Below are 24,499 nucleotides of genomic sequence, written 5' to 3' on the forward strand. Positions count from 1 at the left end.
TAGAAACTTCTGGGCAAAAGGGAAGATCTATCACAAAAGCAAATTCCTGCATCTCCACTGAAGATAAAAAAATAATCACTACTCCCCAGATGGAAAGTTTTCCAGCTTCACCACATTCGGGTCCAGAGCAAGGAAGCGCTCCACACTTTAGAACAAGGCAACCAGACGCTTTCACTAAACAAACACAATTTGGGCACAGAGTTTTGCCAAACTGCCATGTGGTTTTTGAGTTCCTAATACCTGGAATGTCCCTAAGCAGAGTTTTAAAACAGAAGTTATTTTTTTGAAATGCCAAGATTCCATGGGAACATTATCCTCCATTTCAAAAATAAAGCTGAAAGCTATTCAGAAATAAAGCATCAATGAGCTGGGACAGGAACTGTAGGGAGTGTGGAGGCTTTCGCCTGCCTTTGGAAACCTGTGCCATTCCAGAGAGGGAGGGCTATGAAGCTAGATTCACGGCTCACAGAAATATGTGACAGAGTCTGAAGCTCTTTAGTAGGGACAAATATTCAAGGGCTGCCAAGGACACAGGCTTTTAGAAAAACTCCTATATTTAAGTAGGCTCCCAAGTCCCTCTGACAGCCTAGCAGAACAGAACATTTCAAAGCACTTACCTATTAAATTACCTTATTGAATCTTCACTAAATTATTCTAATGTTTAGCATGGTTCCCCGTTCACTTAAGGAAAGAAACTTAATTTTGTTAACCCCATCTGTTTTTCTTTCTCCCTCCTCCTATTTCACGAATTAAGTCCACCACTGACAATGCTGACGGTGGGCTGAGTTACTCAGATGCCCACGAACATTTTAAAGGCTGTGATGGGCATGAGAACAGCAAATTCATTTCCTCGTTAGATTGCCATTAGGAAAATTCCAAACCAAAGGGAGACACAGAAGCCAATGTTTACAGAGTGAACTTCTGGGAGCAACAAACATGTCAGAGCTTTGCCTCTTGGCAATGCAAGCTAGAATCCCATAAACTCTCATCCTGGGGGCAGGCTGAGAAAAAAAGAGAACACTTCTTTGTTGCATATGCGTAGCACTCCCCAGGCCATATAACTCAGTGAATCCACATGTGGGCATTATTGTCCACATTTTATATATGAGGATAAAAAACATGCCCGATCCATGAATCTAGTATGGGAAAGTACACATAGCAAAGCCAGACCGATAGATTATAATTTTAAAGGTTATTGTATCTCACCAATAAAACCCGTGTTGCATGATTTGTACCCACATCCTGGAAACTAAAGAAGCCCTGAAAATTACTCTTCTCTGCGGCAGCTAAAATCATATCAGCAAATCATCCCAAGCTATTGAAAGGGTCCAGATAAACTTCACCAACTAAAAATACAATGGACAAAATCCCCATCCATTTCAAGCTATTTCCCTCTGTCTTAAATTCTGAGTGCGCATGTTTGGTTATAAAACAGTCTCATCAAGACAAATTTAAAGTATGTCCAAGCAGTCTTTTGGCTAAGCACAAGTATAAGGTTTCTCTTTCTTTTCTTTTCTTCCTTTCTTTCTTTCTTCCTTCCTTTCTTTCTTTCTTTCTTTCTATTCCTTTCTTTCTTTCTTTCAATCTTTTTATAGCTATTTTTCAGAAATGAAAAAAGAAAAGTTACACAGCAAATTTTGCTTCCCAAACTGAAACATGTACCTCTGAATCCAGGATCGTTGAACAAGAAAATTTTTCTTGGGGAAAATATCCGAGAATGAAAATATGCCATGTTTAGGCAAACTGAATAAGGAAGATGATGATTAAGTGGAATAGAGACAAGGGCCATGCAAGGTCCCACTTCACCTCTGGATAACCTCACTCTCTCCTCCTTAATGGACTCATGCCTGGGGTGTGACAGGCTTGTTTTGACAAGTGACTCCTGAAGTCATTTATATACAACCTACACCAAACCCCAAAAGACCAACCCCCCCCCACAGTTTTATATACACTTCTCATACATACATCCAAGGAAGTGTTTTATTACTTATTAGAGGCACTTATTATTTAAGGGCCTTTCAACTCCCACGCAAGATCGTGTTATTTACTGGTGCTTGCCTCAATGGACATCTTCCCCCCCTTTTTGCACAGGGAACTAAGACTCTAGTGTGCTGATTTGTCTAAGGAAATACAGTAAGAACTTTTAGCCATTGCCTTTTACCTAGAGCCGTTGATTGATTCATTTCTAGAATAACAGTAAGCAGGAGAATGATGATAAGGGAAAAGGAGGTGGAGGGGAGAGAGGAAGAGAGAGCGGAAAAGCAGGGAGAGGGAAAAGGGAAGATGTTGATGAATGGGTTGTTGCTGCCATCTGGTGGCAGTGATGCAAAAATACAGGCGAAAACATTCTGAGAGCTCAAAATAGTTTGGGAAATGCATTTTTCTATAAAAAGTCAAAAAGAAATGTTGAATTCGAAAGTGATTAGTAGGTGTTATTTATTTAGCCCAGACCAGTTGGAATTTGAGGTGTTCTAACTCACATTATTTTTCTTAATATCTAGGAACACAAAGGAATTCTGAGTTTTCAGTCCTAAGAACCGTAGAAAAGGTATAATGAGACTCTGCCCCAAAACCTTTTAATCCAGGAGACAAAAAGGTGACAGATATACTATGTAAGTGGTGTGGTTTCAAACCTCAACACCTGTTTACATCTATCGGGTTCTTACAGTAGATTTCCCAGGAAGTTATCAATGTGATAAAATTAGGCAAAATCCAGGATACCATTGTTTGAACTGTGTAGACCTCTGGGGGGGATCCCATAGTCACTGTTATTCTAGCTAAACATTCAAAACCTCTATCATACACCAAGCAACGTGGTCTCCCCCTACACAGTGTGCTAAACTCTATACAGGAAATCAAATTTTATAATATAAATGCAGTTTGTTCATTTCCGTCTTCAAGTCTTTGTATTGTCTTCCATTTCTAACCCATCCCCGGCAACTAGCTGGGTCCTTGCCAGACTTCAAAACCTGACCACCTTAAAAATGGCTCAAAGATTCTCTACACATGGTTTTGATCACTAAATATTCGTTTTGCTTTTTTAGGTGTCAGGCACTGTTTCAAACATTTTTTACATATACTATTATTTCTAAATCCTCGGGAAAACTTGAGGAATTATTAGCTCTATTTAAGAATTGACAAATCTTGCTCAGAGCAGTAAATAATTAAAGCAAGTGTACACAGGAGTGTGTGGAGAAAGCAAGCAGGTTCTGAAGCAAGCTCAGTGGAATGTAAAGATTCAACTCATGCTCTCCTTGTAAGCACCCTCCCAGCCTGTTAGCAGACCTACACATAACCCATACAGGCACACACGTGTGCACACACACACAAACAGCTTTGTATGACTGAGACAACTACACATTAGTGTTTAAATAATAACAGTATATGTCTGTTTAGTCAGGATATATACATGTATGTTCCTTTGTCAGTTTCCTGTGCAGTTGTATCATTTTCCCTCAGTAGGGCATGAACGATTCGAAATAATACCTGACATTTCCTTTAGTAACTCTAGAGAGCCCGCAATAGCAAGGGATATGGTCTTTTGGTGAAGACTGTGGAATCTTAAGTCAAACAGCATTCTACCACACACCAACTCCATGGTAGTAAAAAAGATCATTGATTTTAGACCCTCCGTTTTGTAACTCTGAAATGTTGATAGGGTCTCTTGAAAACAAAGTGAAAGATCCATGAAAAGATCTTAACTGACGTTATGCTTGTTACATGTTAATCAACAAAGGATAGTTCTCATTATTTCTGTTCCTTCTATGCACTGGAGATTCAAGTCAGATTGTTGATAATCTGTTTTCAGCAATAGTCATGCTCTAGTGAAAGGAAAGAAAAGAGCTCTTCTTTACTGGAGAACTCTGAACAGCAACTCTGGAATGATAGGACAGGGCTCTTTCTGTGGGCTGTAAATCATGTAGGATCTACATAGAGCATCTTTAGATATTCGAAAGGCAGAGAATAACATCCTCCTAGGTTTCCCATCTTGGCAGTGACCACATGGGAAGTTCTAAATGTGAAAGTGGCAGCCTTGTCAGTTTTCTCATGCTCCTTGCCCATCTCCTGCAAGTCACAGGAATTACTCAGTTCCTCTCAACTCCAGCTTTGTCTATGACTCTTCCCTCACATACAAACATAGAAAAGAATTGCAGCACAAAAACTATCAAACCACATAAACCCCAGAAATTATATCCAGATGACACTTTATACTCTCTGCTTTCTAGTTTTTGTCAGGGAGGTAGAATGACAATCACTGAGTGAGAATTCTTGTATTTAAAAAAAAAAAAAAAACCCACTTTAAATGATATTTTTTTAGGGAAAAGAGCAATTATCCATCATTTTAGGAAATGGCAAAAATATTCCCAAATTAGTGCTTAAAGGGTGGTATTTTGTAAAATACAAAATTTCTTGAGCTACAGTCCCACTGCCATGGGCACTTGAGAATCCCATCCCCGCCATGAACATGGCAAGGGTTACACACCTCAGGGACTACCCACCGAAATTAGGAAAGAAATACAAAAACCTTTAAACTTTACTCCAGCCTAACTCTTGGAAATAAATACCAAAGATACACTACCAAAAACAAACACCCTGAAACTACTAATATACTATATGTCAGCTAACTTGAATTTAAATAAAATCAAAAAAAAAAAAAAGCCAAGATTATTCATTGCAATATTGTTTATAATATCAAAATGCCAGGGGCACCTGGGTGGCTCAGTCGATTAAGCATCTGCCTTCCACTCAGGTCGGGGTCCTGGGATTGAGCCCCAGCCCCACAATAGGCTCTCTACTCAGTAGGGAACCTGCTTTTCCCTCTCTGTCTGCTGCTCCTCTGTTTGTGCTCTCTCATGCTCTCTCTCCATCAAATAAATAGATAAAATCTTTAAATATATATATATATATATGTATATATGTATAATATAGAGTGGAAGAAAATAGGAATAGACGCTGGTCTTCTTTAAATATCACTTAGTTAAATATTGCTTATTTGGGGCACTTGGTGAAGCATGTGACTCTTGATCTCTGGATCAGGAGATCAAGTTTGGCCTACAGTTTACTTTAAAAAAATAAATTAAATGTAGCTTATTCTATTAATTGGAATTGGGAACTATGTGAATTCTTTAATTCAAATATTTTACATGTTTAAAGGATTCCTATGTTAGTCTTATGAATAAGTTTAAGATACTTTGAAACACAGTAATCTTTCTGCACATTTTTAATGGCGTATAGTCTAGAGACCAAAAAAACTTTGGGAAAAAAAAACCACTTTGTTTTACTAATTTACATTATTGGTGTTAGTGCTGATTTTGTCATTCTGAGAATATCCAGGGTGTCCCAGAGGATAAAATCAATGAGTAAGTAATGAATAAGTACATTTGTGTGATTGACAAACAGGAATTTCAGTATGAAAAAGATGAAACATAAGTTTAAAGTTGATGAAACCAAATTAAAGTCCATCTCCTTGAATATTAATAGAAAATACCAGTGTGAACCCAAGATGAATTTTATCTTTAAAAAAAGGATTTAGCCTTTCCTCAGCTATCCCTAAGGTGTTCAGCCCTTCTGTGGAAGCTAGGACGGTTTTTGGTGAGGCTCTCACTTCCTCTGGTGACTAGCTCCCCACCTCCTCGGGGACTAGCACCCCATGGGACACAGCACTCACCTGCACCACAGCCTCTGTCTGGGGGCTTGCCGGCATCTGCTCAGCCCTCATCCTCCAGGACGATTGAGGGTAAAATCAATGCCCGCATTAAAGCAGCAGATGTAAATGTTGAACCTTTCTGGCCAGGCTTGCCTGAGAAGGGTCTGGCCAATGTCAGCATCGAGAGCCTCATCTGCAAGGGAGTCGCTGGTAAATCCACCCCAGCAGCTGGAGCTGCCCCAACAGCGGGTCCTGCTCCCTCCACCAGGGCTTCTCAGGCTGAGGAGAAGGAATTGGAAGAAAAGAAAAGAGAATCAGAGGAGTCTGATGAGGATGTGCACTTTGGTCTTTTGACTAAACCTCTTTTGTAACCTGTCAGTAAAAAGTTGAACTCTTGGAATTCAAGAAACAAAACAGATAAACATAGGGAAAGGGAAGGAAAACTACAATGAGATAAAAATGGAGAGGGAAGCAAACCATGAAAGACTCTTAACTATAGGGAATAAACAGGGTTGCTGCAGGGGAGGAGGATGGGGGAGGGGTAACAGGGGATAGACATTAAGGAGGTCACATGATGTAATGAGCACCGGGTATTCTATGCAACTGATGAATCACTAAACTCTACCTCTGAAACTAACAATACATTATATATTAACAAAATTGAATTTAAATAACAATTTTTTTTTAAAAAGCTGAACTCATAAGAAAAGGAGGGTGGGGCTAAAGGATGCTCAAACTCCATCCTCTGAAAAGACTTAGAAATAATGACCAGCACAAAGGTAAGTGTGTCCTTAGTGCCCAGACTGTGGGCTCTAAACATTATTTTCCACTAGATGGAAACTGACCTTCTTGGAAAAATGGGTTCCAGATCTGGAGTAAGAAATTTACAAAATAATCTTGAACTATCTTGTTGGATCAGTAAGCAAGAAACATTGCCAAGATCATTTCCAAAGGACTTATAAGGCAACTTGAAAAGGTTCCCATAGCCTCAAAGTTGGACGGTTAGAACATCAAGAAGAATAATAAGAGCAATCTTGTAAAATAGCTATAATTCATGGATTATAAATGATATTCGAGTAAGGAACAAAGAAACTCATTGGCCATCTCTGGAGACTGATAGGGAAGAAAGTCATTTTGAAAACTAGTTAATAAAGAAAGGGAAAGAATGGAACTTTATTTTGCTCTTTCTACATAAATTATTCTTCAGGGTAACTAAGTGGTTAATGAGGCTAAGTTTCTCTGTATAGAAATATGCTAGTTAATTAAAAAAGGGGAATGGTGGACTAGTGATATTTTAAGATCACTCTTTTACAAATTCTAATGAGTTAATGGAGTTAGATCATGATTATTAACGACTTCTAAAACCCCGAAAGGAGAATCAGTTGGTAATAGACTCCACTTAAATTAAGTGCACGAAACTTACTATTCTTGCCTGAAAAATTAAACTCAAATCTCATCAAGAGTCTAAATCTAACTTCCAATTTACTGAAATACAGAAATACATAAAATACCACAGAGATGCATTCAGCAAAATCTAGTCTCTTCAGCAAATAAATTACAAGAAGGGAAAAACAGTAACCGAGCTCTGCAGATTAAAAAACATTTCAGAGACATAGTAGCCAACTGCAGTGTAAAAGTCTTACTTAGAACCTGGTTCAAAACAAGAAAATTTTGAGGGCCAAATATGAGGGCAGGCTCAGTTGGTAGAGCATGTGACTCTTGATTTCAGGGTTGTGCATTCAAGCCCTGTATTGGGCATAGAGCTTACTTTAAATAAAATTTTGTTTTGAAATAATTTGACACAATGGAGAAAATGTGAACACTGACAGAACATTTGATGCTATTAATAGCATCAAGGAATACTTGTTAATATTGCAGGTGTGATGATGGTATTGTGGTTATATCAAGAAAAGTTCCTCTTTCAATAATACTAAAATATTTACAAATTAAAACTGTGTCTGGAAATTGCTATGAAATGATCTGGTGCCTTGCGGGAGAGTGAGTACGGGCATAAAGGGCAAAGGTTGGAGTATGAATTGACCATTGTTTGAAACTGGCAATGAGTATATGGGAAACAGTTACACGATTCTCTCTAGTTTTGTATATGTTTGAAATTTTCTATAATAAAAACTGAAAATAAAATCTGAATTCTCACCATTAGCCACCAAGGTCTTCTCACCTGGTCCTTGCCTGCGCTTCCCCTCTCATCTCACTACCTGCACCTTGCTCATTTTAGGCCAGCGGCTCTGACCTTATTTCTTTTCTGCGTATACATCAAGCATTTGTCTGGAGAGAAGGGAGCACAAGAACCATTTGAAGAGATAATGACAGTGAATTTCCCCCAAATTAAGAAAGACCTCAAAAAAAAAAAAAAAAAGAAAAGAAAAGAAAGACCTCAACATAGATACAAGAAGCTAAAGGAAGCAATGATTTTCCATTTGTCTTTTTCCCACCAGTTCTGGTATTCTCAGTGAGTTGCAGTCCCTCTATTCTGTGGACATCTTGCACCCCAAGGCCAGCTTAAATCAAGAGTTGGCCACAGGGGCGCCTGGGTGGCTCAGTGGGTTAAGCCGCTGCCTTCGGCTCAGGTCATGATCTCAGGGTCCTGGGATCCAGCCCCCCATCGGGCTCTCTGCTCGGCAGGGTGTCTGCTTCCCCCTCTCTCTCTGTCTGCCTCTCTGCCTACTTGTGTTCTCTGTCTGTCAAATAAATAAGTAAAATTAAAAAAAAAAAAAAAAGAATTTTTTTTGAGTTTCAAACAAGAAAATCTCAGTACCACCCTGACAAATACGTACACCCTCTGAGTGGTGCCAGACATCAGCATTAACAAGTCCAGGGGTGAAGGTGATGGACTATGTAGGTGATGCCTTAAAACCAGGGTACACTGGGATGATGGATGAATAATAGCTCTTTTTCATTTAATTCAATGTGGAAATGAGAAAGGAATATAACGCTAACAAAATTTTAGAGATCTTCTATAGACACTGTCTTCCCGAGTGGTTTTTGTGATGAGGCCACTGAGCTGAGGGAGACTGACGGGGGAGGCCAGCTTCAGAACCAAGGACTGCAAAGCTGGGGACAGCTGAGATACTTAATGGTGAGGAAGCAAGAGCGCTTCAGTCAAACAGAAGAGGACAGACAAGTGAGAAGGGGAACAACTGCAAATTTGGGATATTGCTTGTCTCCAAAGGCTCCTTCATAAGGACACAGCACAAGTTCTACATTTGTGTTCAGGGCCAGTTGTAGAAATCTGGCCATAAAATAAACAGGATAAGACAAAGGGCACATTGCAACAGGAAGGTGGATGAATGTGGGGAGTTACATAATTCTGCAGCAGCTCCACACACCTTGGCAAGAGCTCATTGTTCCAAAACCCAGGAATAGCTCCACATGTGATCTGTGCCTGGGAAGGAGAATGTACCAGGCGTGAGAGGGAAGTACACTGTCAGAAAAGTGTTCAGCAAGGAAATCATTTCCCCCGCTAGAATTAGGTCAGAGAACCTTCGAGTGAAGAGGGTTTGGAGATCAGTGATGGCCACCATTGTGCTGCTTCACAGAGGCAGCAGGCAGGGGCGGGCTGGCTGAGTCAGAGGAGCACAAGACTCTTGATCTCAGGGCGTGAGTTTGAGCCCCAGAATGAGTGTAGTTGAGCCCCATACTGGGTGTAGAAATTACTACAAATATAAATAATAAACTTTAAAAGGTTATAAAAAGGCAGGGGGCTGTGAACGCCATACACTCTTGATCCCATTTATCCAAAAAACTACATTCCTGTTTGCCAAGCCCTGTGTTTGTCAGGACACGATGCTGAGCAAACAGGCATGGCTTCTGAGCACAGACAGGGTGTCTGTCTGTCTCTCTCTCTTTACTGGGAAGTTGGTTATCCAGAGATATTCACTGAGAGGCAAAGGGTTTTCTTAGCTTCTTTAACCAAGAACTTTCCCCGCAAACCTCTGGGAACCACATTTCAAAGTTGACAGGGTCCACAGATAAGTGTACAAGAACTAAGGATAAAGACAGCTTTCTCCAGAGGCTAAAATGTGAGTTTCTTCCATAGAATTTGTGATACTGTGGCAATGAAAAAAGCTAAATCCTCAAAAACAGGACAAAGTAGCTGAAAAAAACTGCCGCTTCCCACTTTACCATCACTATGGTAGTCACTTTTTTAATTCACAGATGGACAAGTCAAGGTTTGTGTTGTCTGTTTCTGTTTCATGTGGGGTAAAAGATGATTTATCTTATGAGAAGATGGAAGTATCAAAGAATGAATTCCATTAAGTCTGCTTTATTCCATACATATAAATTAAGGCATATAAAGCCAGTTGGCTTATAGAAGCTGAGAAGCTTTATCTGTGCAAAACTGGCATCAAAATTAAAGGAACTTATTAAACATAGCCCCATTTAACAAAAAAGGCATAATGCCAGGTACCATGAAATGATCAGATTATGAATGTTATACCAGAACATATCTTTTTAAAAACTCATCTTTTTAAAATTAACGAATAATCAAGACGCTAAAACAGAAGAGAGACTTAAATATAAAATCATAAAGCTTAAAGTATAAAACTATAAAAATAAAAATTTATGTGTTAAAAACACATAATTATTTTTTTCTTCCATGAAATAACTATTTTTTTGAATAGGTAATAAATGTCCTTAGCTTAAAAAATAAAAAAGTGAATAGTAGAGAAGTGGATCTCCTCCTCACTCTTTGTCACCTAGGGAACCACTAGGTTCCCAGTGGTAACCACTGAAATCTTTTGCCTGAATGTCTTTGGGATATATACAGTGCATGGGTAAGTAGGGCTGATGTGGGCATATGGATTCATACTACTATTTCTTTTTTTTTTTTTTAATAAAAAAAAAAGGAGTGAGAAAAAGCAGGGAGAGTGGCAGACAGAGGCAGAAGCAGTCTCCCCTTTGAGCAGGGAGCTTGACGCAGGACTTGATCCCAGGACCCTGGAATCATGACCCGAGCTGAAGGCTCAACTGAGTCACCTAGGCGTCCCTCATATCACTGTTCTTATGGCTGACACTTGTTCTGATTGGTCCCCCTGGACAGGGTGACGTGCATATTCACACATGTGTATAACCGTGTTTCACAAATGCAACACACTGTTGTATCAATTGCTTTACTTCATATATGAGTGAGGTTTTCCATGTGCATTCATATAAAACTACCTTGCTCTTTCAGATGCTGAATGGTATTCCATTATACAAAACTCTGCTACTTTATTTCAATAGTCTTCTGTTAAAAAGTAAAATAAAATTTAAAAAAAAACAGTCTTCTATTCATGCACATCTTGGTTGTGTCTAAATTTTTGCACAACCTTTGTACTTACTAGAAATAAAAATGTTGTTTGAAATGACACTCATGTTTTGCACTTACACTAGGGTTGCCAACTTGTCCTCCAAAAGATGAACCAATCTCCCTTTTTTTTTTTTTTAAGATTTTATTTATTATTCGACAGATAAAGATCACAAGTAGGCAGAGAGGCAGGCAGAGAGAGGAGGAAGCAGGCTCCCTGCGGAGCAGAGAGCCAGATGTGGGGCTCGATCCCAGGACCCTGAGATCATGACCTGAGCCGAAAGCAGAGTCTTTAACCCACTGAGCCACCCAGGCGCCCCAAACCAATCTCCCTCTTACCAATAATATATAAGTTCACCCAGTTCCCTTTGCCATCACTAACACACTGTAATATCAAAGTTCTTTATGTTTCACAAGCCAGGATGTGAGAAGTGCCATATCATCATGGCTTTAATTTTACTTCTCTTTCTGTGGGAATATCTAGCATTTTTTAAGGAATACCAATAAGAATTTAGAATCCTAAAAATTTACCACTGTCTATTTCATTGAAACTGCCCATCAGAGACTTGCTGAATTTTAGTCTGGATCTTTGATTGAGAGATGACTTCGCGACCCCTCCTTGCTTAGCAGGTAAAGTAAACAAGAGATGGCTGGTGAAGTGGGCTAGCCTGGAGCAGACCCAGGCAGTGACTTGAGGTCTTGCCCTGTAACTTCAGGTCTTGTCCTCACTCGTGACCTAAGGGTCTTCTTTACTCTTACACTCAGGTTTCATCTTATAGCATCACTACTAAGGGCCGAAGACTAAATGCTGATATGTAAAATGTTTTATTTGAATTCTAAACTTAACTTTAATTTATCTAATATTTGCTTTCCAGAATGTTCTGGTTTTCTGGTTATTTTGATAACAAAAAGCTGAGTTATAATGAAGGAAAAGATTTATTTATTAAAGATATTTCCTTCAGGCAAAAGAGGACAGCTTTCATTTTTGAAAGGGAAATTTAAATCCTGTTTTCCCATTCCAAAACTCACCACCACTCTACATCTCTATCAGAATTCACTGTGTTCTAGGTTTTGCTCCATTGTGGAACAAGCAACACTAAGAACCAAAAGTTAATCATTTCTGGTATTCCATTTCACCTCATGAGAGAAAGCCAGATTTGCTGCTATATGAAATCAAAGTGAAAAAATAATTTACAATATTCAGACTGTTGACCCAGTCATCTCTCTCAAGAATAGGAATAGAGTGGAGAATCTGCAGTAAAGCAATGTCACTAGGTCATCTGTACCATGATTACTTTTTTAGTTTCCCATTATGGGCTATGTTTACCAGACAGAGAATTTTAAAGCCAAGCAAAAGATTTTACAATTTACAAAGGGCTTTTTCTTACCCGATCTAATTTAGTCTCACAACATCTCTGTGAGGTCCTAGATGTTATCATCCCATTTTATAATTGAGAAAACCATATACTCCAAAACGTCCATGAAATGCCAACAAAAAAATAATTTTACAGAAATTGGACAGTCAAAAAAGCAATACAAGCTAAAATATATTTTCTTTCTGAAAAAGACATTACAAAGAACAAATCGTCATTTCACACTGCATTTAATTTTCTCCAAACTTAAGGTTTTTGGCTCTTCACCATCTCTTCCTACAGACATTTCCATTTTTTCCATGAATTCAAGCCAGACCTTCTTCATGACTAATCTGTTTGCTAAACACTGCAAAATTTTCTGAATCTTGTCTTTAGTACTCATACCATTTCTTCTGAAGATGAGATAACCCTGTTCATTATCTTCCTCCAAGTGGTTAATATGCATGGACTTATTAGCTAATTTTCTTTTCCAATATCTTCGAGCTGACGATGCTAATTTTCAGACTCCACCTACCCCACCTGTCCACAGATGGCTCTCACCAGCCATCATCCATCACCATGAACCAGATGCTGCAACAAACTATCCTTCCATCATTCCAACTGTATATCATCTTACATAGATGACCATAAGAGTTATCTTTTTAGAACAACTGATATTTGTGTCTTTCTAGTGTTTGGACTCGGGAACTTTAAAGGGGTGAGGGAGATAATGTTGAAGATGAAGATTCTTATATAAAAATAGTAAGACTACCCCAACAGAGATTTAAAAGTCCTTGGCATCCAAAGCTAAGGACCAAACATGGTCAGGGTGCCCATGGAGTCCCGAGCTTCCCAGAAAACATCTGAGAGGAGGATCCATTCGCTAACAATGATAGCAAACATGCTAACAGAGACCTTAACTCCTGAAAGCCTAAATGCCCTAACACTTTAGTATTGCTTTATGCCTTTGTCCACTCTCACCTTTTGGCCTCTCTTTGTGCCTGTACTTGCTTCAGACAAATCTTCACCATTAGTGCTTCTGATCAGCCGAGCCTTTAACTGACAAAAGATGGTATGAGACCTAGATGGTACAAACTAAGAACCTGAGGGCAGCTACAAAAGTGAAGCTGATGGGCTTAAAAGACATTTGCTCTGCTGATAGAGTAGTCATCCCCCCCTTGTAGAAGCTTCAGGGGCGCCTGGGTGGCTCAGTTGGTGAAGCAACCAACCCTTGATTTTGGCTCAGGTCACGATCTCAGGGTTGTGAGATCAGGCCTGGAGCCTATTTGAGATTCTCTCTCTGCTTCCCTCCACTCCCCCACAGATATCAAGTGGAGAATCCAATCCTCATACACAAGGACATGAATAAATATTGTTAATGCATATTGTACTTCAGGTTGGCTGGGTTTTTTTCTTTTTTTAATCATTGAGATTGGGGAAGAAGGCAGGAGTTGGTGTTTAAAGACATCACCTAATCATTCCTTTGCATAAACAGGGAACAGAAAATACAACTCTCATGTTGGAAGTTAAGTATTCTCTGGGCATAGAGTGAAAAAAGTCTTCTTTTTGCCCTAAGCAAAATGTTGCCTGTGTCAGCTGCCTGTATCTAGTTCCTGGAAAAGATGTCAACCTTAAGATCTTCAAAAACCATTAACAACAGGCTTCTTCCACACCATAACTGCTTTGGAGCTGCTTTTTCAGAACCTTCTCCCTGGTGCTCCCCAGTCAATGCTCTAAGGCACATTGGCCTTGCAGAAGCTATTAAAAAAAAAAAAAATCCAAGGAACCTGAACTAAGATCCCAAATTAATTCCTCAATGAAAGCTGACTTAAACCTCTAAACCATTGTCCTTATATTTATTATCAAAATTTCTATAAATAACCACAACTTATTAAAAGCATACCATTTACTAGTGCTTTATATTAGCTGTGATGTTGAGGATGTTCCAATTCATAGATGAGTAAACTGAGGTTTAGAAGGATTGAGTGACATATGTAAAACCACAGAAGTAGCAAGTGGCAGAGTTATGGTTAAACCAGCTCTGTCTCAGTCTGAAACTCATCTTAGCACTCTGTCATCTAATGAGAAGATAGGAAAAACATCAACAATTTTAAACGTATTTAGAGTGGTCATAAATAAAAATGACATTAACAGAAAAATACAAATTGTCAGCACAGCTGCTATGTATTCCTTAGCTTCCCGTCATAACTGGTTTGATGGACGGATAGAAAGAGACAAATGCCGGCAGAATGAAATCTAGAAAATGTTGGGAGTTCTCATTTACTGTTGTGTTCAGCATTTCAAGCAAACTTACTGTAGGTGGCAGTGTTTAAAAGCATCACTGACAGCCATACCTTGACTGTGGCTCTTGCTTGGGTGTCAAACAGAAATCTTCAAACTTTGGCCCTTTGAAAGGTTCAGAAGCTAAAGCATTACCTCTCGCCAGATAATTGTTTAATTTTGGATTCACCCTTCAACTTGCAGATAGGGAACACTTCCTTTAAAAACTATAGTAAATCCAGTTAATCTCACTTGGTAATTCTGTGTGAGGTGCATAAAATTGTTCCAAATATCAATTCCATCCCTGGAATTGATATATGGACTATGCTATACAGTGGTATTTATTTATGCATTTATTTACTTATGTATTTATGCATTTTTAATTAACGTATAATTAACATACATATTTTTTATTAGTTTCAGATGTACAATATAATGATCCAATAATTCTATACATTACTCAGTGCTCATCACCATGAGTGTACACTTAACCCCCTTTATTCATTTCACCCATCCTCCCCCCACCTCCTTTCTGGCAACAACCATTGCTTTTTTAAAGATTTATTTATATGAGAGAGAGGGAGAGAGAGAGAACATGGACCAGGGGGAGGGGCAGAGGGAGTAGCACACTCCCTGCTGAGCAGCAAACCCCTCCCCCCCCCACCAAAGTGGGCCTCCATAGCATGACTTTAGGGTCATGACCTGAACCAAAGCCAAACATCTAACTGAGCCCCCCAGGTGCTCCTGGTAACCATCACTTTGTTTAAGAGTCTGTTTTTTTGTCTTTCTTTTCCTTTGTTGGCTCATTTGTTCTGTTTCTTAAATTCCGCAGGTGAGTGAAATATTATGGTAGTTGTCTTTCTCTGACTCACTTATTTCACTTAGCATTATACCCTCTAGGTCCATCCATGTTGTTGCAAATGGCAAGATTTCATTCTTTTTTATACCTGAGTGACTACCAATTGTACTCCAATAAATAAAAACAAAAAAAGTATTCCAATAACTATGAGAATTTACCCAAAGTAAACAAGAACATTAATTTGAAAGCACCTATATATTTATTGCAGCATTATTTACAGTAGCCAAGATATGGAAACAATCCAACGGTCTATCCATAGATTTATGGATAAAGAAGATACGTTACAGGCAGCAACTTCTTCGACCTCAGCCACAGCAACTCCTTCCTAGAAACATCATCAAAGGCAAGGGAAGCAAGGGCAAAAATGACCCATTGGGACTTCATCAAGATCTAAAGCTTTTGCACAACAAAGGAAAGAGTCAACAAAACCAAAAGACAACTGACAGAATAGGAGAAGATATTTGCAAATGACAGATCAGATAAAGGGCTAGTATCCAAAATCTATAAAGAACTTATCAAATTCAACATCCAAAGAACAAATAATGCAATCAAGAAATGGGCAGAAGATAAGAACACACACTTCTGCAAAAGAGATATCCAAATGGCCAACAGACACATGGAAAAGTGCTTAATATCACTGGGCATCAGGGAACTACAAATGAAAACCACAGTGAGATACCACCTCACACCAGTCAGAATGGCTAAAATTAACCAGTCAGGAAAAGACAAGTGTTGGTGAGGATGCAGAGAAAGGGGAACCCTCCTACACTGTTCGTGGGAATGCAAGCTGGGGCAGCCACTCTGGAAAACAGTATGAAGGTTCCTCAAAAAGTTGAAAATAGAGCTACCCTATGACCTAGTGATCGCACTACTGGGTATTTACCCTAAAAATACAAATGTAGTTATCTGAAGGGGCATGTGCACCCGAATGTTTATAGCAGCAATGTCCACAATAGCCAAACTATGGAAAGAACCTAGATGTCCATCAGCAGATGAATGGATAAAGAAGATGTGATATATACCTATGGTGGAATACTATGCAGCCATCAAAAAGCCGAAATCTTGCCATTTGCAATGATGTGGATGGAACTAGAGGATACTATCCTAAACAAAATAAGTCAATCAGAAAAAGAAAATTATCACATGATCTCCCCGATATGAGGAATTTGAGAGGCAGGGCAGGGGTTGTGGGGGGCAGGGAGGGGAGAAATGAAACAAGATGGGATCGGGAAAGAGACAAACCATAAGAGACTCTTAATCTCAGGAAACAAACTGAGGGTTGCTGGGGTTGGTGGGTAGGGAGAGGGTGGCTGGGTGATGGACACTGAAGAGAGTATGTGCTATGGTGAGTGCTATGAATTGTGTAAGACAGATGAATCACAGACCTGTACCCCTGGGACAAATAATACCTTAAATGTTAATTTTTTTAAAAAGATGTGTTACACACACACACGCGCGCACGCACGCACTGGCATAGTCCTCAGCCATAACAAAGAATGTGATGTTTCCATTTGTGACAACATGGATGGACCTAGAGGGTATAATGCTAAGTAAAAAAAGTCAGACACAGAACGACATTTATCATATAATTTCAGTCATAAGTGGAATTTAAAAAACAAAATGAACAAACAAGCATAGAAAAAAGAGATAAACAAAAGCAGACTCTTAAATACAGAGAACAAACTGGTGGTTGTCAGAGGGGAGGTAGTGGGGGTGGGGCATGGATAAAATAGTAAAGAGGATTAAGAGCACACATCTCTTGATGAGCACTGAGAAATGTACAGAACTGCTGAGTCATTGTACAGTATACCTGAAACTAATATAATATTAGATGTCAATTATACTTTGAGTTAAAAAGCAAAAGAAAGGGGCACCTGGGTGGCTCAATTGTTAAGAGGCTCCCTTCGGCTCAGGTCATGATCCTGGAGTCCTGGGATCGAGTGCCAAATCGGGCTCCCAGCTCTGCAGGGACGCTGACCTTCTCCCCTCTCATGCTCTCTCTTTCACTCTCTCTCTCAAATAAATAGGTAAAATCTAAAAAAAAAAAAAAGAAAGAAAAAGAAAAAAGAAAGAAAGAAATCAATATAATCAAGGAAATAATCACTCATTCTTGGGTGTTTTAGAAGGGAGGAGAAAATTAAACTGATAATAAAGGTTGTGTCAAAAGTACAGGCAAGCGAAAAGGAAGGGAAGACTTTGCCAAAGAAGAAAAAGTGTTGGTTCATTACGATGGAAGTTCATTACAGCCTTCTTTAATAAGGTATTTTTCACAATCGAACTGTCCATTGTACTATTTTCTTTCGGTCAGTTTTATTTCAAGACAAATAGAATCATAATAAACTTAAAGTGCTCGGACATGATTAACTGGCTTAGTAAAGGGAACATAGGAGTCAATTAATTTAGGAAATGTCTGTGCTCTTGGCGTCTTTCAGATAACACATTTGTCTGTCTCATACACCTTCTCATTTCACTTTCCCTGTACATGCACCATGTTAGGGAGAAAAGTCCAATCTCCTATTAAAATTAATTCTATGACTTTTTTTTTTCAAACTAACAAAAAGCAAACAAACAGAAAGTACTTTTTTAAAAATAGCATTGAAAGAAACTAAATGTGGTCAGGCAGGAAAGAAAGAAACTTTTGACCCAAGTTATGTAGTACAATTTTCCCCTAAGATTACCTATTTACTTTCTTCTTCTTATTATTATTATTATTTAAAGATTTTATTTATTTGACAGAGAGAGAAAAATCACAAGTAAGCAGAGAGAGGGGGGAAAGCAGGCTCCCCGCTGAGCAGAGATCCCAGGGCTCTGAGATCATGACGTGACCCTAAGGCAGAGGCTTAACCCACTGAGTCACCCAGGTGCCCCCTTTTTTTAAAATTAATATTATTAACATATAATGTATTACACGCCCGGGGGGTACAGGTCTGTGAATCATCAGCCTTACACAATTCACAGCACTCACCATAGCACATACCCTTCCCAATGTCCATCACCCAGCCACTCCACTCATCCTCCCCACCCACCAGCAATACCTATTTACTCTTAAGTATTTGCTAACAGGCTGTTTGTGCCGCAAACACATAGCCAGACATGAGGTAGCTGCCTGGGAACGTCCCAAGCAGCTGGGAGGATCTGTGGTGGGGTAAATATGCCGAGGTTCTGTGGGACCAGGGAGCTGTACACCCTAAGCGCCTTTAGAGTCAAGGGTTTATGTGTGTCTGTCCAGAAGCTACAAGGTAAAAAAAATAGTACCATCTCTGCCCCTGGGAGGTCCTCATCATCCAAGATGGAACCCCAGAAATTTACGTCAGATGGGCTAAGTCATATTCAGCCACTGCCAGTGGTTGCCCACCGTTGGGAAACTGCTGTTTCCCAAGTGTCTAAGAGTTCTTTCAACTCACCCAGAGTTCTCTGCATTTTAAAAGCTTAATACTAAATCAGTATTTACATTTTGAGTGGGGTGTATGTGTGAGAGAGGAAAATTGTCAAAAGAAAGAAAGAACGACCTATTTGTAACCTGCTGGAGAGACGGCTGGCCTGCCTTCCTCAGAAAAATGCCAGGTACATAGGTGCACAATTTTATATAAGAAATTCTGAGACTTCTGGATCTACGAAAAGGACTTATATCAATGGATACAATTTTAGGCAGTGTAAAAAGGAAAAAGGAAACCAGAAACTTTTCCGGAAATAGGGAATGTTAGGAAAGAGGATACTTCTTGATTCAGACGCAGACACAGAGCCTGAGTTCCTGAATTAGATTAAGGAAGATGCTGTGTCTAAAATCATAATTTAGTTACCTCGTACTTCGTGCTCCCATGACTCACTTATTGCTCCCTAACTTACACAAAACCATTTCATGTCTCAGTGTCTTTGCCCTGAATCATTCCTCACCCTTTTCCTCTCCTAAGGTGGAACTGAAGTTTTTATTCAGTCTTAGGAGTGAGGACCAACCTTTTCAGGAAGCCTTCCCTGAACCCTCAAGAAGGCCAGAAGCCCCCAGGACCCCTGCTCATTATCACATCATTTTCTGATCTCCAGACTTGCAGCAATTGGAGGCCAGGAACTATATGAGTGATTTAACATTGTGTCCTCAGTTCTCAACAACGTGGCTGGAACTCAGAAATGTTTTTGAATAAATGAGAAAGCGCTTAAAGTTTAGACACCCTTGCATTTGTTTTTAGAGGAACTTGAAACAATATCACTGCCTTTGAACAGGCTTGTTTTAAAAGAGCATGCACCCATGAATAAATTATCCGTCTTTTCTCTCTCTCTGTCTGGCTTTCAGCAAAACATACTTTGAAAAGGAATGGGGCAGCTCCTTCTGGGTGAGCATGAGTTTTTGAGAAGTGAAATCTTTATACTAAATATTTCTTATTCCTGATATTATACTTTTCATTATTATTCCTTAAATAGAGGTACACACGTATGGTATAAAATTTTAAAAGCTACCAAAAGATACACAGTGAAAAGTAACTTTTCTTCCCACCCCACCCCAGTCACTCAATTCCCTCCCCAAAAGCAACCACCATAAGCAGGATTCAAAGTCAAGGCTTATAAAAATATTTTCCATCACACTTTAAAACATACATTCAAGAGAAAGAATTTGCTCATGGCTAAAATATTCTCAGTCTCTGATAACTGCTGAAAGGAAAGAACAGCATGCTTTGGAGACCTTTCACAGGCGGGCTGATTCTGAGGTGACGGGAAAGTTTCCAGACAAGTCTCTCCAGGAGACAGCTAGAAATGGAGGTCTGGGTCCCAGAGAGAGGTCTGGGCAGGAGATAAAGATCACAGATGAGGCATTGTTGAGGTCACCAGAATGATGCTGATAGCCCAGGCAGCGTGGGTAGACACCCGTGAGATTCTGACGTCAAATGGAATCCTGGGAAACACCAATATTAAGGACAGATGCAAGGAGAGCTGGTAACCAGACTTAAGAAGGGCCAGTTAAGGATTATCGTAGGCAGTTTGGGTTGCTGTAAGAGAATACCATAGACTGGGTAGCTGATAAACAACAGAAAATTACTTCTCAGCATTTTGAAGGCAGGGAATCTAAGATCGAGCCTCCAGCAGATCCAGTTCCAGTGAGAGCCCACATCCTAGTTCACAGATGGTTGCCATCTTGTCTCTGTCTCCTCACTGGCAGAAGTTGCAAGGAGCTCTCTGGGATGTCTTTATTAAGAATACAAAGCCTGGGGCGCCTGGCGGGCTCAGTGGGTTAAGCCTCTGTGTTCAGCTCGGCTCGGGTCGTGATACCGGGGTCCTGGGATGGAGTCCCACATCGGGCTCTCTGCTCAGCAGGGACCCTGCCCTCTGCCTGCCTCTCTGCCTACTTGTGATCTCTGTCATATTAAAAAAAAAAAAAAAAAAGAACACAAATCCTATTCTTGAGAGTCTCCAAGCTCCTCATGCCCTCCCAAGGGCCCTACATCCAAATGCCGTCACACTGCGGATTAGGTTTCAATATGTGAATTTTGGAGGGACACAAACATTCAGTCTATAGCAGTGATGAATTAATAGTGGTTGATTTAAAAAATAATAATAATGGTTGATCTTAAAACATCAAAGTAAGGGCAAATTGTGCACTGTGGACACTTCAAATTACACTGATATGCACTAGAAAAGCCAGCCCTGAAAGATGCGGTAAAGACAGGGGTTCAAGAAAGTGTTACCAGCACAGTGAGAGACACACAAAAAATTGTATCTGTCAAATATTTGTTGAATGGTCACTGTGTGCCAGGAATGTGGGAATATAACAATGGACAATACAGGTTCTTGTTCTGTCCTTTTATAGGCCCACATCTTGGTGCAACTGTAACTTGAAGAGAATGCCCTAAGATGACCCTTCCCCCTCCCGCTGGTGGAATGTTTGAAGTGGAGACACCCATCTCTGGTTGCTCTGATATGTAAATCATCCTCTGGAGCTTGGACACTTTTGAAGGTCCTGTAAACAGCTCTTGCCAGACCTGCTCACAACCAGTGCCTAGAAAGCGAGGTCAGGAGTGCGATAGGGGAAGCTCACTAAAACATTTCAAAGACGAAGAAGCTCACTAAAACACTTCAAAGATGAAGACAAAGAAGATGAAGGAGGAAGTGGAGAATGAGAAAGAAGAGGAAAAAAAGCAGGAGCAGCAAGAGGGTCTGAGACCCTCATGTTTTCATATAATTTTCATTCATTCCTCTATTTAAAAGTACAGTTGGGTTGCCAGGGTGACTCAGTCCCTTAAACATCTGCCTCTGCCTCAGATCATGATCCTGGGGCCCTGGGATGGAGCCCCACATAGGGCACCCTGCTGAGAGAGGAGTCTGCTTCTCCCTCTTTCCCTGCCCCTCCCCCTGCTTGTGTGCTCACGTTCTCTCTGTCTCTCTCTGTCTCTCTCTCTCTCAAATAAATAAATAAATAAAATCACTTTTTAGAAAAGTAAAAATAAATCATTGAGTTATTTTCTACAATATGCCTTAAATTGTTTTAGGCACTGAGAATACAGAGATGACAGATGGGTCTCTACAAGCTGGCAGGTCACAGATAAGTTAGCAGACCCTACCTGTCGGTGTAAGCAGATAGAGTGTGGCATTATTTGAGACCTTTCCTTTCACGCGCATAAGTGCACCAGCTCTGCTGCCCAGATGCTCTATGCACAAGGGAAAAAGGAAGCAATAAGGGGACACTGGTCTATGTTTTGGTTAAGAAAAGACTTTTAAAATTAGATACCCAGGTTATTAGTTGATTATCAGTTCTCTGCTGGTTACTGTTACAAGGCATCCCCTTCACCACAATCCCATGCCATTTTTATGTCCATCTTATAGATGAGAAGGCTTCAGAAAGGTTACTCTGCCTATTCTTTTTGACACAGTCAATAATGGAAAGCCTGGATTCAAGCTCAGACGATCTGGGAATGGATGCTTGTGATCATCACCATTATTTCCTCCTACACTTGCCTACCACCTTGATCAAAGTGGTATGTGCTTTCTTTCAGTAGTAAAAGAGGTGCAGTTAGGGAGTCAAAGGTAAGTTCTGAGACTTTTCAGGGGTTTGGAACAATTTTCCACAAAATGTGTGCTGTAGAAACTTATATCAGAGTCACTTGGATATCCATGAAATACACAGACTTGACACCATCTCTTGTACCCCCTGAAAATTCAAAATCCTCCAAAATGCTTCTTTTTAAAGACTTTTTTTAAATAAGGATTTATTTTAGAGAGAGAAAGAAAAACTGCGCATGAGCTGGGGGGAGAGGCAGCAGGAGAGGGAGAGAGAATCCCAAGTAGACTCCAAGCTGAGTGCAGAGCCCACAGGGCTCCATCTCACAACCTTGAGATCATGACCTGTGCCAAAATCAAGAGTCAGATGTTTAACCGATGGAGCTATCCAGGCATTCCCTTCCAAATGCTTCTAAATAGACAATGCCATGAATATCAGCCTATACCTTAGCCATTTGAGTCACCTAGTTTAGCCAGATATGGCAAGAAATACTGTAAGAAATTGAGAATTATTCTCAGAGCTTGCCTGTGAAGTGGATACAGGACAATGACAGAATAAAATGATATTGGACTTGCAAATGTAAGCAACTAGAAAACCAAAAAAAAAAAAAAAAAACCAGGAGAAACAACTGTTTTTAGACTTTGGAAAACAGACTTGTCAAAAATGTAAACTCTGAAAATCAGGAAAGGAAATGAGCCATGGAGTTGCCCTAAGTTTCTTCCTGGAAGCATTTTTAGGGCTATAACATAAGTGAAAAGAGTTCAAGCAAAGCCCTGAAGCCTTGGTGAGTAGAAGAGACAGAGATGGGCATTCAGAGAAGTTGAGACAGCTGTGGAACATATGGGACACATATAAGATACAAGGTCAGTGGGGGCACCCGGGTGGCTCAGTCAGTTAAGGGTCTGCCTTCCACTCAGGTCTTGATCCCAGGGTCCTGGGATGGAGCTCCTGCACTGGGGCTTCCTGCTCAGCAAGGATCTTGCTTCTCCCTCTCCCTCTGCCCTCCCTTCCCTTCATGTTCTTTCTCTCGTGCTCTATCACAAATAATAAGTAAATAAAATCTTAAAAAAAAAAAAAAGACATAAGGTCAGTAAAGAAAAACTGCTAAGTAAACACAAACTGAATGAATCCCAGAACCCAAATGAAATTTGGTGATATTTGAATTCTAATCAGCCATACTGTAGAGATCGCATTGAAGACCCAGCATTTCAGTGAAGCTCCCAGAACTATAATGTCTTATTCATACCTGTAAACCAAACACAGAGGGAAATTACTCTAGAATTGCTCTAACAGAGCTTAAGAACAAGCCTCAACAGGATCAAGCTGATTGGTGACTTCATTGTTTTCTAAACAAATTTCAACACTCCTTAGAGAATGCAACAAAATCTAGGCCCTTTAACATGACAACATTCACAACTGCAATCTCCAGGGACTGTCACCTCTAAGTGGTGGGGGAGGGGATCAGTCAATACAAACAGAAGACAGAAATGAGAGATGGCTGAACTTTACACACACAAACATACACACACATACAATGTGCAGAAACACTCGAGAAGATGTAAAGGAAAATATGAATATACTGGTTGAACTTGAAAAGCAGATTGGAAACTACAGAAGAAAATTTCAGAGAATTAGAAAATATAACATAAAACTGCAAACTGAAGCACAGAGAGTATAAAAAAGCAGACTTGTGGAGCTATGTTAGGCAGACCAGCACCGATGATTTCAGGCCCTCTTGGGTTAGCACACCACTCACTTAGTAGCTTTGTGGCCTTAGCCAGCTGATTTGACTTCTCTGTGCCTCAAATTCACCACATATTTACAAATATGGGAAATCATAACATGTGGATTAAAGCATTTGCATGGAATTAAACATGTTAATATATGTTGGTGTAAGTAAGGTACCGGATACCCATGGTAAGCACTCAATGAATTTTAACGATTTTTATTAAATACCAAACAAGTAAGAGAAAAAAAATTGATCACAGTAAATTATTCCTAACTGATGATCTAAGATTTTCAATATTTGAAACTAGAAAATATAATTTGCTAAAAGCAAAACAATTAT

General features: G+C 39.8%; 1 pseudogene; it reads left to right on the forward strand.

Annotated features, from left to right (window-relative positions):
• The window catches only part of LOC122890929, a 30,500-nt pseudogene extending 24,482 nt beyond the window's left edge, over positions 1–6,018 (forward strand).
• Positions 6,019–24,499: the final 18,481 nt, after the last annotated feature.

Source organism: Neovison vison, chromosome 12, assembly GCF_020171115.1.
Source record: "Neovison vison isolate M4711 chromosome 12, ASM_NN_V1, whole genome shotgun sequence".
NCBI classification, from domain to species: domain Eukaryota; kingdom Metazoa; phylum Chordata; class Mammalia; order Carnivora; family Mustelidae; genus Neogale; species Neogale vison.